The following is a 13912-nucleotide window of genomic DNA, read 5'->3' as shown; positions in this document are numbered from 1 at the left end:
CCCTTTCCTTACTTTCTCTTGGCTTGCTAGTTAGTTTCTTCTCAAACTAAAGTGGGAACCCAGTTGACGTTTCTTTTTATTTCTTAGTACTAGAAACCCCTGGAACAATAAAATTTTCTGCCTTTTTTTTTTGGCTCTTCTATGTATTTTGGTGTTTAAGATGCTCCTTGAAAGCATCAGATTTGTTGGATTTTTTTTCAATCCAGATATTTATCTTTTTTAAAAGGAGGTTTAGCCAAATCATATTTCTTATTTTAATCAATTCCTCTGCATTCACATTATTCCATCCGTATATAAGCTCAAATATTGTTGCTATGTTGTCATACTTTTTCTTTTCCTTAAAAGAAAACTAAACAAATTTTCTTGTGCCTCTTTAGAACCTATTCTTCCCTCCAATTGCATTCTTAGGCAATCACTGATCTGCTTTCTGTCACTAAATATTAGTTTTTCCGTTTTCTAGTATTATATAAATGGGATCATAAAGTAATACTTTTTTTTTTTTTGCCTGGCGTCTTTCATTCAGTGTAATTATTTTGAGATTTATCCATGTTATGGTGTGAATCAATAGTTTGTCCTTTTTGTAGTTAAGATAGCTAAATAGTATTCCAGTGCATGGATATACCACAATGTGTTTATCCACTCACCTGCTGATAGACATTTGGGTTGTTTCCAGTTTTGGGATATTACAGATAAAGCTGATATGAACATCTGTGTTCAAATTTTTATGTGGACATATGTTTTCATTTCTCTTGCGTATACGCCTTGGAGTGTGTCAGTCTGTTTGCATTGCTATAACAAAATACTACAGATTGGGTAATTTATAAAAAACAGAAATTTATTTCCTACAGTACTGGAGGCTGGAAGTTTGAGGTCAGTGCACTGGCATGGTCAGGTGAGGACCCTCTTCAGGGTCTCAGACTTCCCTTTGTGTCCTCACATGGTGGAAGGGGCTGGGGAGCTCTGTGGGCTCTCTTTTATAAGAATATTAATCTCATTCATGAGGGCTCCACCCTCATGACCTAAGAACCTCCCAAAGGCTCCCCCTTCTAATACCATCACAATGGGCATTAAAGTTTCAACATATGAATTGGGGAAGGAGAGGACACAAACATTCAGACCATAGCAGAGTGGTATTGTTGGGTTGTATGGTAACTCTATGTTTAATCTTTTGAGAAATCACCACTCTTTTCCATAGTGGCTGCACTATTTTATACACCCTCCAGTAGTCCATGAGGGTTTCAATTTCTTTACCTCCTTACCAATACTTGTTATTGTCTGTTTTTGTTCTTCCAGCCATTCTAGTATGTGTGAAATGGTATCTTATTTTGGTTTTTATTTGCCTTTCCCTAATGACTAATGATATTGAGCATCTTTTTTATGTGCTTATTGACTACTTATATATCTTTGGTCATTGAAGCACAATTTGTCATTTTTTCCTTTTATAATTCACATTTTAGTGTTCTTATCTAAGAAATTTTGTTTTACCCCAAGATTACAAAGATTGTCTCCTTTGTTTTCTTCTAGAAGCTTTGTAGTTTTAGGTTTTACATTTAGTCTATGATACAGTTTGACTTAATTTTTGTGTATGATTTGAAGAAAGAGCTGGTGTTTATTTTTCCCCATATAGATATAAATTATTCCAGCACCATTTGTTGAAAAAAATTTTCTTCTTTTCCCATTGAATTGCCTTGGGACTTAAAAAAATTAGTTAAACATATATGTATGGATCTCTTTCTAGACTGTATTCTCTTCTATTGGTTTATATGTCTACCTTTTTGCTAATATCATTCTGTCTTGATTACTGTAGCTGAGGGCTACTCAACCTCAGCACTATTGAAATTTTAGCCTCAATAATTCTTTGTTGGATAGGTGAGAGCTATCCTGTGCATTCTAGGATGTTTAGTAGCATTCCTGGCCTTTATCCAGTGGTCTCATCTAGGGTAGACAGTGTTTCCTATTAGTTCCCTCTGATTTTTTTTTTTTTTTTTTTTTTTTTCCGCTGTACGCGGGCCTCTTACAGTTGTGGCCTCTTCCGTTGCGGAGCACAGGCTCCGGACGCACAGGCTCAGCGGCCATGGCTCACGGGTCCAGCCGCTCCGCGGCATGTGGGATGCTCCCGGACCAGGGCACGAACCCATGTCCCCTGCATCTGCAGGCAGACTCTCAACCACTGCACCACCAGGGAAGCCCGTCTGATTTTTTTTTTTAATTTTATTTATTTATTTATTTATTTATGGCTGTGTTGGGTCTTCGTTTCTGTGCGAGGGCTTTCTCTAGTTGCGGCAAGTGGGGGCCACTCTTAATTATGGTGCGCGGGCCTCTCACTGTCTTGGCCTCTCTTGTGGCGGAGCACAAGGTCCAGACGCGCAGGCTCAGTAGTTGTGGCTCACGGGCCTAGTTGCTCCACGGCATGTGGGAGCTTCCCTGACCAGGGCTCGAACCCGTGTCCCCAGCATCGGCAGGCGGACTCTCAACCACTGCGCCACCAGGGAAGCCCCTCTGATTTTTTTTGTTTGTTTATTTTCTTTTGTCTGACTTTAGGTTGCTTAAACATTGTTTCAGAATTCATGTCATATTTTTTCATTCCATTTTCTTTCAAACGTGTTTATGTCTTTTTGTTTAAAATATGCCTTTTGGGAATTCCCTGGAGGTCCAGTGGTTAGAACTCAGTGCTTTCGCTGCTGAGGGCCCAGGTTCAATCCCTGTCTGGGGAACTAAGATCCCAGAAGCCACAAGGCACAGCCAAAAAAATAATAATAATAATAAAATAAAATATGCCTTTTGTAGGCAGTATATATTTGGATCTTGCCTTCTTATCCACTCTGATAATCTTTGCCTTTTTAAAAAATTATTTATTTATTTATTTGGCAGTGTTGGGTCTTGGCTGTGGCATGTGGGATCTTCGTTGTGGCACATGAGCTCTCTAGTTGTGGCGTGCAGGCTCCAGAGCATGGGCTCAGTAGTTGCGGTGTGTGGGCTTAGTTGCCCTGCAGCATGTGGGATCTTAGTTCCCCAAACAGGGATTGAACCCGTGTCCCCTGCATTGGAAGGTGGATTCTTAACCACTAGACCACCAGGGAAGTCCCAATCTTTGCCTTTTAAATAATATGTTTAGATCATTAACCTGGTGTAATTATTAATATGGTTAGATGTAGGTCTACCACTTCATTATCTCATCATTTGTACCTTCTGCTTTTCGTTCTTCTGTTCCCACTTTTTTGCTTAAAATTTTTTTTCTTACTATTCCATTTTAATTTATTTGTTGGCATTTTAGCCACCTCTTTGTGTTATTATTATTTTTAATGGTTACTCTAGGAATTACAAAATGCATTCCCAATCAGAGTTTGTCTTTTTAGTTCAGTATATCAAAAGCTATCCTGGAACCACACCTAGCAGATGTTTATTACCATCTTGTTGGCCAAAACTGGGTCTCATCACTACCTTTATGGCAGTCATTGTCCACAGGTAGTGACTGAGTTAGACAGATTGAGATTCATATTCTGGAAATAGAGGAGAAATCCATCTACAGTGAAATAGAGGGGCTCTGCTTGCTACCTAAGTAAGTTGGTATTTGTTAGCAGGAAAGAAGGGGTTTGAATATGGGGTAAACAAGAATCAGTGTCTGTCACAGTAATTAACCTTATCTAATATACTTTGCCAAAATTTTAACCTCAGTACACTTTAACATAATTCTTTTTTGTTTTGTTTTGTTTTTTGTCATTCATAATTTATTTTACTAAGGAAAACTATCCCCTTCAAACAATTACATGAACTCTAGCTTTTAGTGTTTGTTGCCCTATACCTCTTATTTCCATTTTATTATTTATTTGGGCTAGGAGTGCCCTTTATAATAAATTTTGCAGGTTTGTACAAAATGAGTCTATGGTAGGTAATAATTATATTCTATTAGTGAGTAAGTGAATAATTAATGAATGCATAGAAGTTACTATTTTCTGACTAAAAAAATGAAATTTGATAAAAGAAGAGTTCAATTTTATTCTAGCAGAAAAAAATTTCTCCCAATGAGATTATTTTGTCATAAAAGAGGCATTCATAACACAACATTGTAAATCAACTATACTCCAATAAAAAATTTTAAAAAAAGAGAGACAATCATTAATTAAAATAAAAACAAAGCAAAACAGAAAAAAAACTTAATTTGTGCTATTGGGTTGTTTCCTTTTCCATTTTTAAAAGAAGGTACGTGTCATAAAAAAATTGTTACTTATAATTTCGTTTTAAAAAGTCAAAGTAGCGTTTGAGTATGTCTTAATATGTTTTAGTAGAATATGGATATTCTTGGGAAATATGCTTAATTAGGGGAAAAGTAATTGGCATTTGCAAACTTTAATTACATTTAAAATGTTTGGCTTGTGAAAACCAGACCTGTGATTTTGAAAGCACATTTCCTACTTTTTTCTCTAATGGGAGCTAGTAGCTCTCCATTAATGATGATTGGATTATAAATTCTCCAGGGCAGAGACTGCATTAGCAACTTGTGTGTGCAGAGAGACAGGTTGTTTAGCCTCATGCTGATTTGCAATTTAATAAATGCATACACAGCATTATCTTATTGAATTTTCTTAACTTTCCAAGGAGGTAGTCAAAATTCCCCCAGTTTATGGATAAGAAAGCTGAGGCTCAACAACAATGAATGAAAGATCTAAATTCACATGACTTGTACTGTTAGAGTTGAGACTGAGAGCTGCCCCTCAACCTGATGCTCTTTCCTCTGCCCCAGCATCCCCAGGTCTCCCCTCCCTGGCTGCACTACCTCCCTGGAGTTGGCCGTATACAACTTGCGTGGAGACTCTCCTGCCACCTAAATATTTCCCAGGGGGCCAGCGTGGGCAGTTTGGATAGGAAATCATTTACTGTGCAGGGCTGTCCCATTTAGCATTCCCGGACCTCACCCACTAAGTACGGGTACTGGCCCCCTGTCATTGTGACATCCAGAAAGCCCCATTACCAGATGCCCCTGGGAAGCGGTACTCTTCCAGTGCTGTCCACCAGCCTGCCTCTCTGCGGTCATAAACAGCAGGACTTACAAGCACAAAGAATAAAAACAGTCTTGACAAAGCATTTTTGAACGTCTTTGAGCAAACACATAAACACTTTCGTATGTAAGGCTGCTGTAGGACACAAGAAGAAATGTTTAGAGGGGATAAAGGAGTATGTGGAACCCCTGAGCAAGGGGAATGCCAAAGCTCAGAAAAGGAGCTACCAGTTGGGGTAGAAGAATCACCTCAAAATCATCATGATGATAACAGTGACGATGGTAACACCAAGTTATCGCTCCGCACTAGGCGCTAGGTCAAGCCACCCACATGTATTGTCCCATTTAATTCTCACCGCAGTGCCATGCAGCTGTTGCTACCATTATCCTTCTGGTGCAGATTAGTGAGCTACCATCATCCCTTGCTGCAGCCATTACTATAACTTCCTTTCTGGTCTTTCTGCTTTCATGGTTACCCCCGTATAGTCCATTCTCGAAATCAACCTGAGCCATTTTTATGACATGCAATCAGATCACGTCACTCCTCTGCTAAAACTCTCCAGCTACTTCCTGGCACTGAATAAAATCTGAAGTCCCACAGTGGCCACAGGGCCCACATGCCCCGGCCCCACGTACCTCCCTGACCTCACATGGGCATCACTCCAGCTACCCTGGCTCCTTGCTTGCTGCCATCTGCAGTCACTGTTCTCTCCCCCAGATCGGACTCACTCCCTTACTTCATTTAGTGTCTGATCCAACCTCACACCCCAGACAGCCCTTCTGGATGGCTCTATCTGAAATAACTTCCCTTCCTCTCTCTTCCCTTCACCATGCCTTACTTTTCTGCACAGCATTTAGTGCCACCTGACATTATCAAATGCCTCTTTATCCATCTGTGTATTATTTCTCCTTTGATAATAATGGGAGCTTAGTGAGTTAGGGCTTTGTCTTCCTCACCCCTTAGGAAATGGCTTGGCACATACTGACTCAATATTTGTTGAATACATGTGGTGTCGAGAAGTTAAGTCATTTGCCTAATGTTCAGAGTTCACAAATGGTAGATTTGTACTTTGAACTCCCAGACTGTCAGAGTAGACTCTGCTTTGGGAAGGAAATAAAATACAGATGGCAGAGAAGCTTAGGATGGGAGATGGAAATGATACAGGGCTTTCTTCTCCTTTCTGCCAGGAAATGCTCACTGGAATTTTTTTTTTTTTTTAATCTATGCAATAACTGAAGAGAATTGTTCAAAAGGCAGAGCTAAGGTACAGACATGTTCAGAGATTTCAAGTCAGGAGTATGCAGGTAAACTGGCTCCAAAGCCCACTTCTCTTTCTGGGCTACAGAGTTATGCCAGATGGTTACATGCTTTCGCCTTGCTACTTAATTTTCATATGAAAGGAATTCATACAACCTTGAACTATGGGACCTTAAAATAGCTCTGTAGGGGTCATTTTGAACAAATTAATTCAGGTTAGTTCGTTCTTTTATAATGGCAGGGAACAAACAAGAATAAATTGGTGTATTTTGCATTTAATATCATTCCTTAAGATCTTGAGAAAATCACTGTGTCATCTATGGGTACTTCTTAATTAGGAAAGAAATTATCCATTCACTCTAGAGACTGCAGAAGGAAATGAACTTCATCTTGCAATTCTAGAACAAACTTCCAAATAAGGGTTAAATTTTCATAGAGTAGAGAAAAATAAAGGAGAGAGAGAAAATCAGCACAGTGTTTCTCAAATTTGGCTACTTTCATGACCATATTCTTGGGGGAGTGGCTGCAAGCTTTCTTTGATCACATTTAAAATTTTATGTTTGACTTTTGTTCATAATCTAGACAAATGAATACACACTTGTTCAGGACTCTCTGGACAACCATCTTCTATAAAGGAGTGCTGCCACATGAACCATACCGCTGAACCAGAACTTCAGTCTGCCCGCTAATGCTTGCTTTGTTCCTTTGCTTTACAGGCATAATATTCAACTGAGAAATTTTCCTCTTCCAGCTCTTGGTATTGTATCCTTTCGTCCCTTTCTCCTTCTGTACCATAACTCCCAGGGAGCCTAGCTAGCTGTATGTTGAATCCTTAAAATAGTTTTAAAGTAATTATATAAAAATTTTTAATGGTTTATCTTTTTGGCTAGAGGGAAGCAAGGGCAGTCGACAGAATAGATCCTCAGGTGAAGTGGACTCAGTTTCTTGCTGGAATTTGCAAAGCCGATTTAAGTACGATCTTAGTTGTCAGAAGATTGTTTTTAAAATGTAGAAATACAAGAAGACAGCCTTTGAGAATGCAAATTTTGAAGAACTTGGAATCTTTTTTCATTTCGAATATAATATTAACCGCAGAGCTCGGCTAGCTGGATATCAGTGTGTTCAACATAAGGAAATCACAGTAATAAAAACAGCCTGTCTTGCCGGTGTTTGGTTCTATCTTTGCCCTACACCATATCCTGCGTGTTATTGTTTAGAGAAATGGCAGTGTGCAAAAGAGCTCTGCAGGGTGGAAAATTAAATCATGATGACTAGCTAAGTAGTGATCAATGGATTTCAGCAGATGAAATATGACGATATGATAACTTACAATGTGGAAATGATGCTTCCAGAACTTTTCAGGGTTGTTTGCCTCAATGTTGGGGGCAAAATAAGGCTTATGTGAGAACAAAAAAAATGATAAGAATGCCTGAAATTCACATAGTGATTAAGACAAAAAGGAAGAGGAAGCAGTTCACAGGTAGGGATAAGGATGGAAGAAAGGCCGTTAACTTGAGATGGCCCTTGTGCCTGCGGGATTCAGGGGTCTGGGCTCCCAGAGGAATGACCTGGTGAGTTTCAGCACTTGTTGGTGTTGACTTGCTGGTCCCAGTACCTCTGGAGATGTCTTGGCAAGCTAGCATTTACATGTAAACGCCTCTAATAGAACTACCCTTTCCAGAGCCAGCTCCCGGAAAGGGTTGCAAATGAATGAAAATGAGGAAGAAAGAATGTTAGACCTTCTGTTCAATTTCACATATTCATCTTTCCACCACACCTAGAAGGCTCTTAGTCACAATGGAAAGGAATTATAATTCTAAAGAAATTACTTTATTAAATTCGTACCCATATACAATATACACATATATATATACACATATATCTCTTTATCTGAAATGAAATTGAGAACAAAGTTTTCGAGAATTCAAATATTTTCACTTAAAAGGGAAGTTTCAAGATTCTAGTCCAAGCTTCTTCTGACCTCAAATTAGTATATATGGAATGATTCGTCAGAAAAGGAATGCATGGGCCACCTGGAAAAGAGGATGTCCCTCAGAGCAGCAGCCTGACAGGGACTGTGGGAACCAGTGGAATGGGAGGAGGGCGCCTCCACAGGAGAGTGGTAGAGGCCAAGCCGCCAGGTGACGCCTCCTTGTGAAGTGTGGCCTGCACCGGCTGCCTAGGCCCAAGTGGAGGCGGGGAGAGTGTGTGCAAAGGAGGGGTCCCAGATGCAAAGCATTAAAATTAGAAATGTGAGGAGAACTGGCATCCTTACAAATTGAATTTTATAATCCAAAAATAGTATAACTCTCCATTTATTAAAATCTTTGATATCCCTAAAAGAACAAAAAAACCCAAAAAAGGCCCCTTGCCCAGGCACTGCATCATAGTAACCTGCTTTATTTGGCTGGAGACTCTCATCACCATATGAAATCATCTTGTTTACTTGATTACCTAGTCCTTCTCTCTCTTCAAAGATAATGTCAGCAACCTGAGAGCAGGAAGTGGGCTTTCTTGTTCAAGTCTGTATCCCCAGTGCCTGGAATGGTCCTAGATTAGGGTAAGCGTTCAATAAAAGTTTGCTGAATGAAAAAAAGAAAGAAAAAAAGAAACAAAGAAAAGGAGTGTATGTACCCATAAACAATCTACATGGGATATTTTTGAGAATTTCAGCCTAACACAGATATAGTAGTTTCAATGTCTGCTTTTTTAAAGTCCAAAGTGTTTTTGCCAAAGTGCCCATATAATCCAATTTTAATTTACTGATAATTTAACTTGTGTTCTGTTTACATATAAGATAACTTATAGCTTGTAGTCTGTTCTATTTTACTGAATTGGAGGCATATGGCAATTTCATTCCCTGATTTCAGCCCTCAAATGTTGAGAATGAAAAGAGATATTAAAGAAACTCATAGAATAATGGTATTAGCAGGGTAATATGGGGAGATTTGGGGTGCTTCAGAAAAAACTTACAACTTGAAAAACGCCAACCTCCTTTGACCTGATAGTACTTGAGATCTATCATTAAAAACAAAATTTTAAAAACATTTTGCCGGGCTTCCCTGGTGGCGCAGTGGTTGCGCGTCCGCCTGCCGATGCAGGGGAACCGGGTTCGCGCCCCGGTCTGGGAGGATCCCGCATGCCGCGGAGCGGCTGGGCCCGTGAGCCATGGCCGCTGAGCCTGCGTGTCCGGAGCCTGTGCTCCGCAACGGGAGAGGCCACAGCAGAGGGAGGCCCGCATACCACAAAAAAAAAAACAAAAAAACATTTTGCCTCCAGGGACCCTCTTAAACAGCGTCACTTCCTCGGGAGGTATAGGGCAGGCATCTGGTCCCAGGGCTCAGAGATGAGGTTGCATGTGTTTACCCCATCCTTTTCCTTGTGGTCTAGACCATTAACCAGGACCCCGGCAAGGGGCACTGTGATATGTGGTGAAACTGAGAAGGTTCTCCTGCTGTGGGGAGCCCTAGAATCAGTACCCCTGGCATCAGGAGCAGTGGGAAGGCACAGAGGGAAGTCACCACAAGGGAAAAGGGGGCTGCAAAAAAACCAACGGGACTACCTTACATTTGTTCTTAGGACCACTAGTCCTGATTTCTGTAGGCTCTAAAATGTTGTGATTCATGTAGAAAGGCTGGAGGAGGGTGCTGGGAGGTGGGGGGAGGGGAAGACTTGCTTAGCCTTTCATGGATTTATGTTCAACACTCTATGAAAGAAAACTAGGGTTTTCCAATACCCACTTTACCATAACTGTGTTGGACACAGGCAGGCAGGGAGTCTAAGCACTGGAGGCTAAGAAGTGACCTCTTTAGTCAACTGGAGGGCTAGCTGGGGTTGGGATGTTCTGAGCTTGTATCTCTAACTCCATAGACAAGGCTGATCCTGGGAGGGAAATAAGAAATCAGTTCTGGAGCCCCTCAACCTTGGAGCCCTGGGACTACATTTAGGGAGTGGGAATGTGGTTGGGGGTGTGAACTGGTCCAGCAGAATGTGGTGGTGTGGGACAAAGGGGCAGAACTTAGCTTTCCTGAGGGCTCAGCAACAGGGGGTGTGGGCAGTCATGCTATGGACTCCCCAAGTCTTTGCCACCTACTGCAGTTCAGAGGGTAAAGGAAAGAAGGTAGGGTTTGTAAAGGAAAGAAGGTAGGTGATGGTTTGTAAAGGAAAGAAGGTTGGTGATGGTTTGCTGGGGTCTTCCCCTCCCCCTCATCCCATATGGCAAACTTCCTCCCCACACACTCCAAATTTTATCACTGCTCATCCACAGCATAATAGTTCCCTATTTTCTGGTGAAAGAATATTTCTTTTTGGTGTCAGTAATGGTAATTTTAAATATATTCCAGATAAAATAATAAAAAGTAATAAATAGCCATGAAAATGTTACTGTCAACCACCTCTCTCTCTTTTACTGATTAAAACATTAATGGTGGGGTTGAAGGGAACCTTGTTAAAAAGCCATGCTGACAAATAGTTCTTCAAGCTTTCGTCTGAAATCTCCAGTAGCAAAGTACCTGGGTAATGGACTGAAATCTCCAGTAGCAAAGTACCTAGATAATGGACTGAGAACAAGAGAACTACTTCAGTAGGCAGACATCTTTTGGGTAGAGAACAGACAATGGCGAAGATTTTGGAAGTACAAAATCTAACGGTCTTGGTTTTTATTTTAGTGTCCTCACCACTGGACATATTTGGTGTTCATTCAATTGAATGGACCTTTTTAGGGCACTGAAACCTCTCCCTTTTAGCTTTCATCCAAATCTGCCCTCTAACATCCTAATTCCCTACCCAGTAAACAGCCCAGATGCAAATATTTTTAACTAAATTCCACCAGAAGAATTTCTGTATCTGTGGCTAATCAAAAATATCTCAACTCTCGTGATTTTCAAATAAAGCCCACATACTATTGAATAGTTTGCGAACATGAAAAGAATGAGGTAAACCAGACTTTAGTTTGTAAGTGGGCTGAACTTTGTGGAAAGCATTCATCTCTTTGCAGGAAGAACTTCTTTAGAAATCATCAGCTTTCGCCCACTCCCACAACTTTCCTCATTGTGAGGAACAGCTTTTCTGTTTCAATACCCAAAACGTGGATTATTGTAGCTGTATCAGAACTGTGTGATCCAGTTCTCTTGTTTAACAGATAAGGGAACTGAGTTCTCTAGGTCTACTTCTAGTCAGAAGTGGTAGAACCAAAGAACACATCTCCAAACTCTCAAGCCAGTGACATTTCCTCCCACAAGGTAACTGCTTCTGCAAAAGACAGAAGGGGGCAAGGGATGGAATCTCGTCAGCCCTGTGAAAGCTATCCACTCAGTTACTGGGAATAGACACACATTGAAAAGAATGAATAAGGTAGAACTGTTTATATATACAAATACGGCAACATTCCAGACACTCATGAATTAAAACAGCAGTTGCCAAATATCAGTAGTACAGAGAGTCCATTTATGTGAACCAAAATGAATAGTGTACATTTTCTATGGACAAAGTCTGAAGGATGCATTCCACCCTGATAACAGTGCTTACCTCTGGGGAGGGCTCTAGAATTGGGGATAGTGGTCAAGGGAGAGTTTGTCCTTATCTGTATTATTTGTATTTTTATGAGGAGAATCTACTTATGCATTAATTATTTAAGAATTAGTTTAAAAGAGTAAAACTACCTTTTTATTGTGCTCTGTGTCACTCTGATGGCTTTGTTTCTATCACTATGGATCATGCATGGAGGAACTCAGCTTGTTACCTTAATCTCAGGGCAATACCTAGATTAATCTCAAAGCTATAGGGGCTGACAGTCTGGCACAGAGGGAAAGGAGTGAGAGTGTGTTTGTGGGTTTAATTTTTATCTTCCCCCAAATTACTTGTTGCCTTTATAACTCAGCAGGACCCTATGGGGCCTCGTTGGGACAGCCGGGCACCACCCCCATCCTACCCCCACCCCCACCCCTGGCACATGTCCTCTACCTGCCTCTTGTTTGTAGAAAAACTTTAGCCTCCTAGGCCTTCCCAGAGTTCCAAAGAATATATTTAATTAAAGAAGTGAGAAAATGCAGAAGCAAAGGAAAACAGTCAAGCAAGACAAAATAATAATTTAGCCATTAAACAAAGTAGAGGACCTTTAGTTCCTCCTCAAAGGCTATAGATAATATTCTGAGCCAAATCCTTTGAGCTGTTTTACAGATACTGAAACCCCCACCAGGTGGAAGAAATTAACTGCACGCTGCCCACAAGCACTAAGAGCCAAGACCGGTTGGAACCAGAAGGTTGATGATGTTGACTCCCTATTACCTCACCACCGACCAATCAAAAGAATGTCCATTAGCTGATCACGCACCCTGCAACCCTCTCCCTCTCCCTGTCTTTAAAAACCTTTCCCTGAAAGCCTTCGGGGGGGCGGGGGGTCGGGCTTTTTGAGCACTTGCTACTTGCACTGCTTGCTTGGTGCCCTGCGATAAACACTGCCCTTTCCTTCACCACAACCTGGTGTCAGTAGATTGACTTTACTGCATGCGCGGCGAGCTGACTCAGGTTTTGGTTCAGTTACACCTTCTCCCTCATATTGATCACCATTTCACACTTTCACCTTAAGTCAGACCAAAGTCCTTGAGTACATAACAATGCTGCTGTTCCTGATAATAATAACTGAATATGCAATACTGCCAAGCAGAATGACAGTAGCTGTGCTTTTTTGAGCACTAACTTCACCCCAGACCCTCTCCTAAGACCCTTCATGAGTTGTCATCCTTGTTTCATCTTCCTAATCACTTTGTGAGGTAAGTACTATTGTTATGCCCGTGTTAGAGCTGAGAAATGGAGGCTTGAAGAAATCAGTGACCCTGACTGCGGCCACATGGCTGGTGGGTGGAGCCTGGGTCTGAGCCCGGGCAGTGTGACTCCTGCAGATGTGCTTGCTCACGGATGTCAGTATTTCCTGTGCTTGGAAGGACGCTGACCGCCAGAGTCTGTAGGAAGAGTGCTTCGGGTTGGAAAATACGACTGGTCTAAACTGAATGTGTATGTTTTTGGAGAGACCTTCTGTCTAATCTGATTCCCCATCGCTTCTTCCTTGAACTCCTCTGAGCCTTTAATTTAAGGCTTCAGTTGCTGCTGGGGCACTAAATCAAGTGCATCATTCTACCGGCAAGGTACGGTGAGGGGGGAAAATATTCTCCTCTGGAGAGTAAAAACCCATCTCCCTACGATTCCCACTTACCCGTTCCTCTTACTTAAACCACCACCAACAAGAAGAAAGATCTTTGAAAAGAGAGAAAGGCTGCTCCTCTGGGGGTGAGTAAATAATCCCTTTTCTCTTCCAATATTGACTTTGGATATGTCAGTTTTGTTAAAGGTGTGGAAAGCATAAAGTGGTAAATTTTGAAATGATTTTTGTAGTTTATGTAGAGAAAGATACTTTTCAGGAAGCTGGTCATCTTATGCTAAATATGGAACAGTTTTCTCCCCAGCCTCCCCTTCTCCCCAAACTTTGGGAATTATTTTATTATTTCTCTGTTGATGACCAAAGTATCTCATTTCATCATGGCAAGTTTGAGGTGGAGCACAGGGATCTTTGATAGAAATACGCAAACATATACTTATGTATAGGGGCTTCCCTGGTGGCGCAGTGGTTGAGAGTCCGCCTGCCGATGCAGGGGACACGGGTT

The 13912-nt window shown here is 41.1% G+C and overlaps 1 long non-coding RNA gene across 1 annotated transcript in view; it reads left to right on the top strand.

Annotated features, from left to right (window-relative positions):
- The first annotated feature begins 12487 nt into the window (after positions 1–12487).
- LOC114486327 (uncharacterized) overlaps positions 12488–13912 on the top strand; it is a 16131-nt gene continuing 14706 nt past the window's right edge. Inside the window, exon 1 of the long non-coding RNA XR_008617426.1 lies at positions 12488–13538. This is a non-coding gene — a long non-coding RNA (uncharacterized lncRNA). The remainder of the gene's footprint in view (positions 13539–13912) is intronic.

This window comes from Physeter macrocephalus, chromosome 5 (genome assembly GCF_002837175.3).
Source record: "Physeter macrocephalus isolate SW-GA chromosome 5, ASM283717v5, whole genome shotgun sequence".
Taxonomy (NCBI): domain Eukaryota; kingdom Metazoa; phylum Chordata; class Mammalia; order Artiodactyla; family Physeteridae; genus Physeter; species Physeter macrocephalus.
This window is presented reverse-complemented; position numbering and strand designations above follow the sequence as displayed.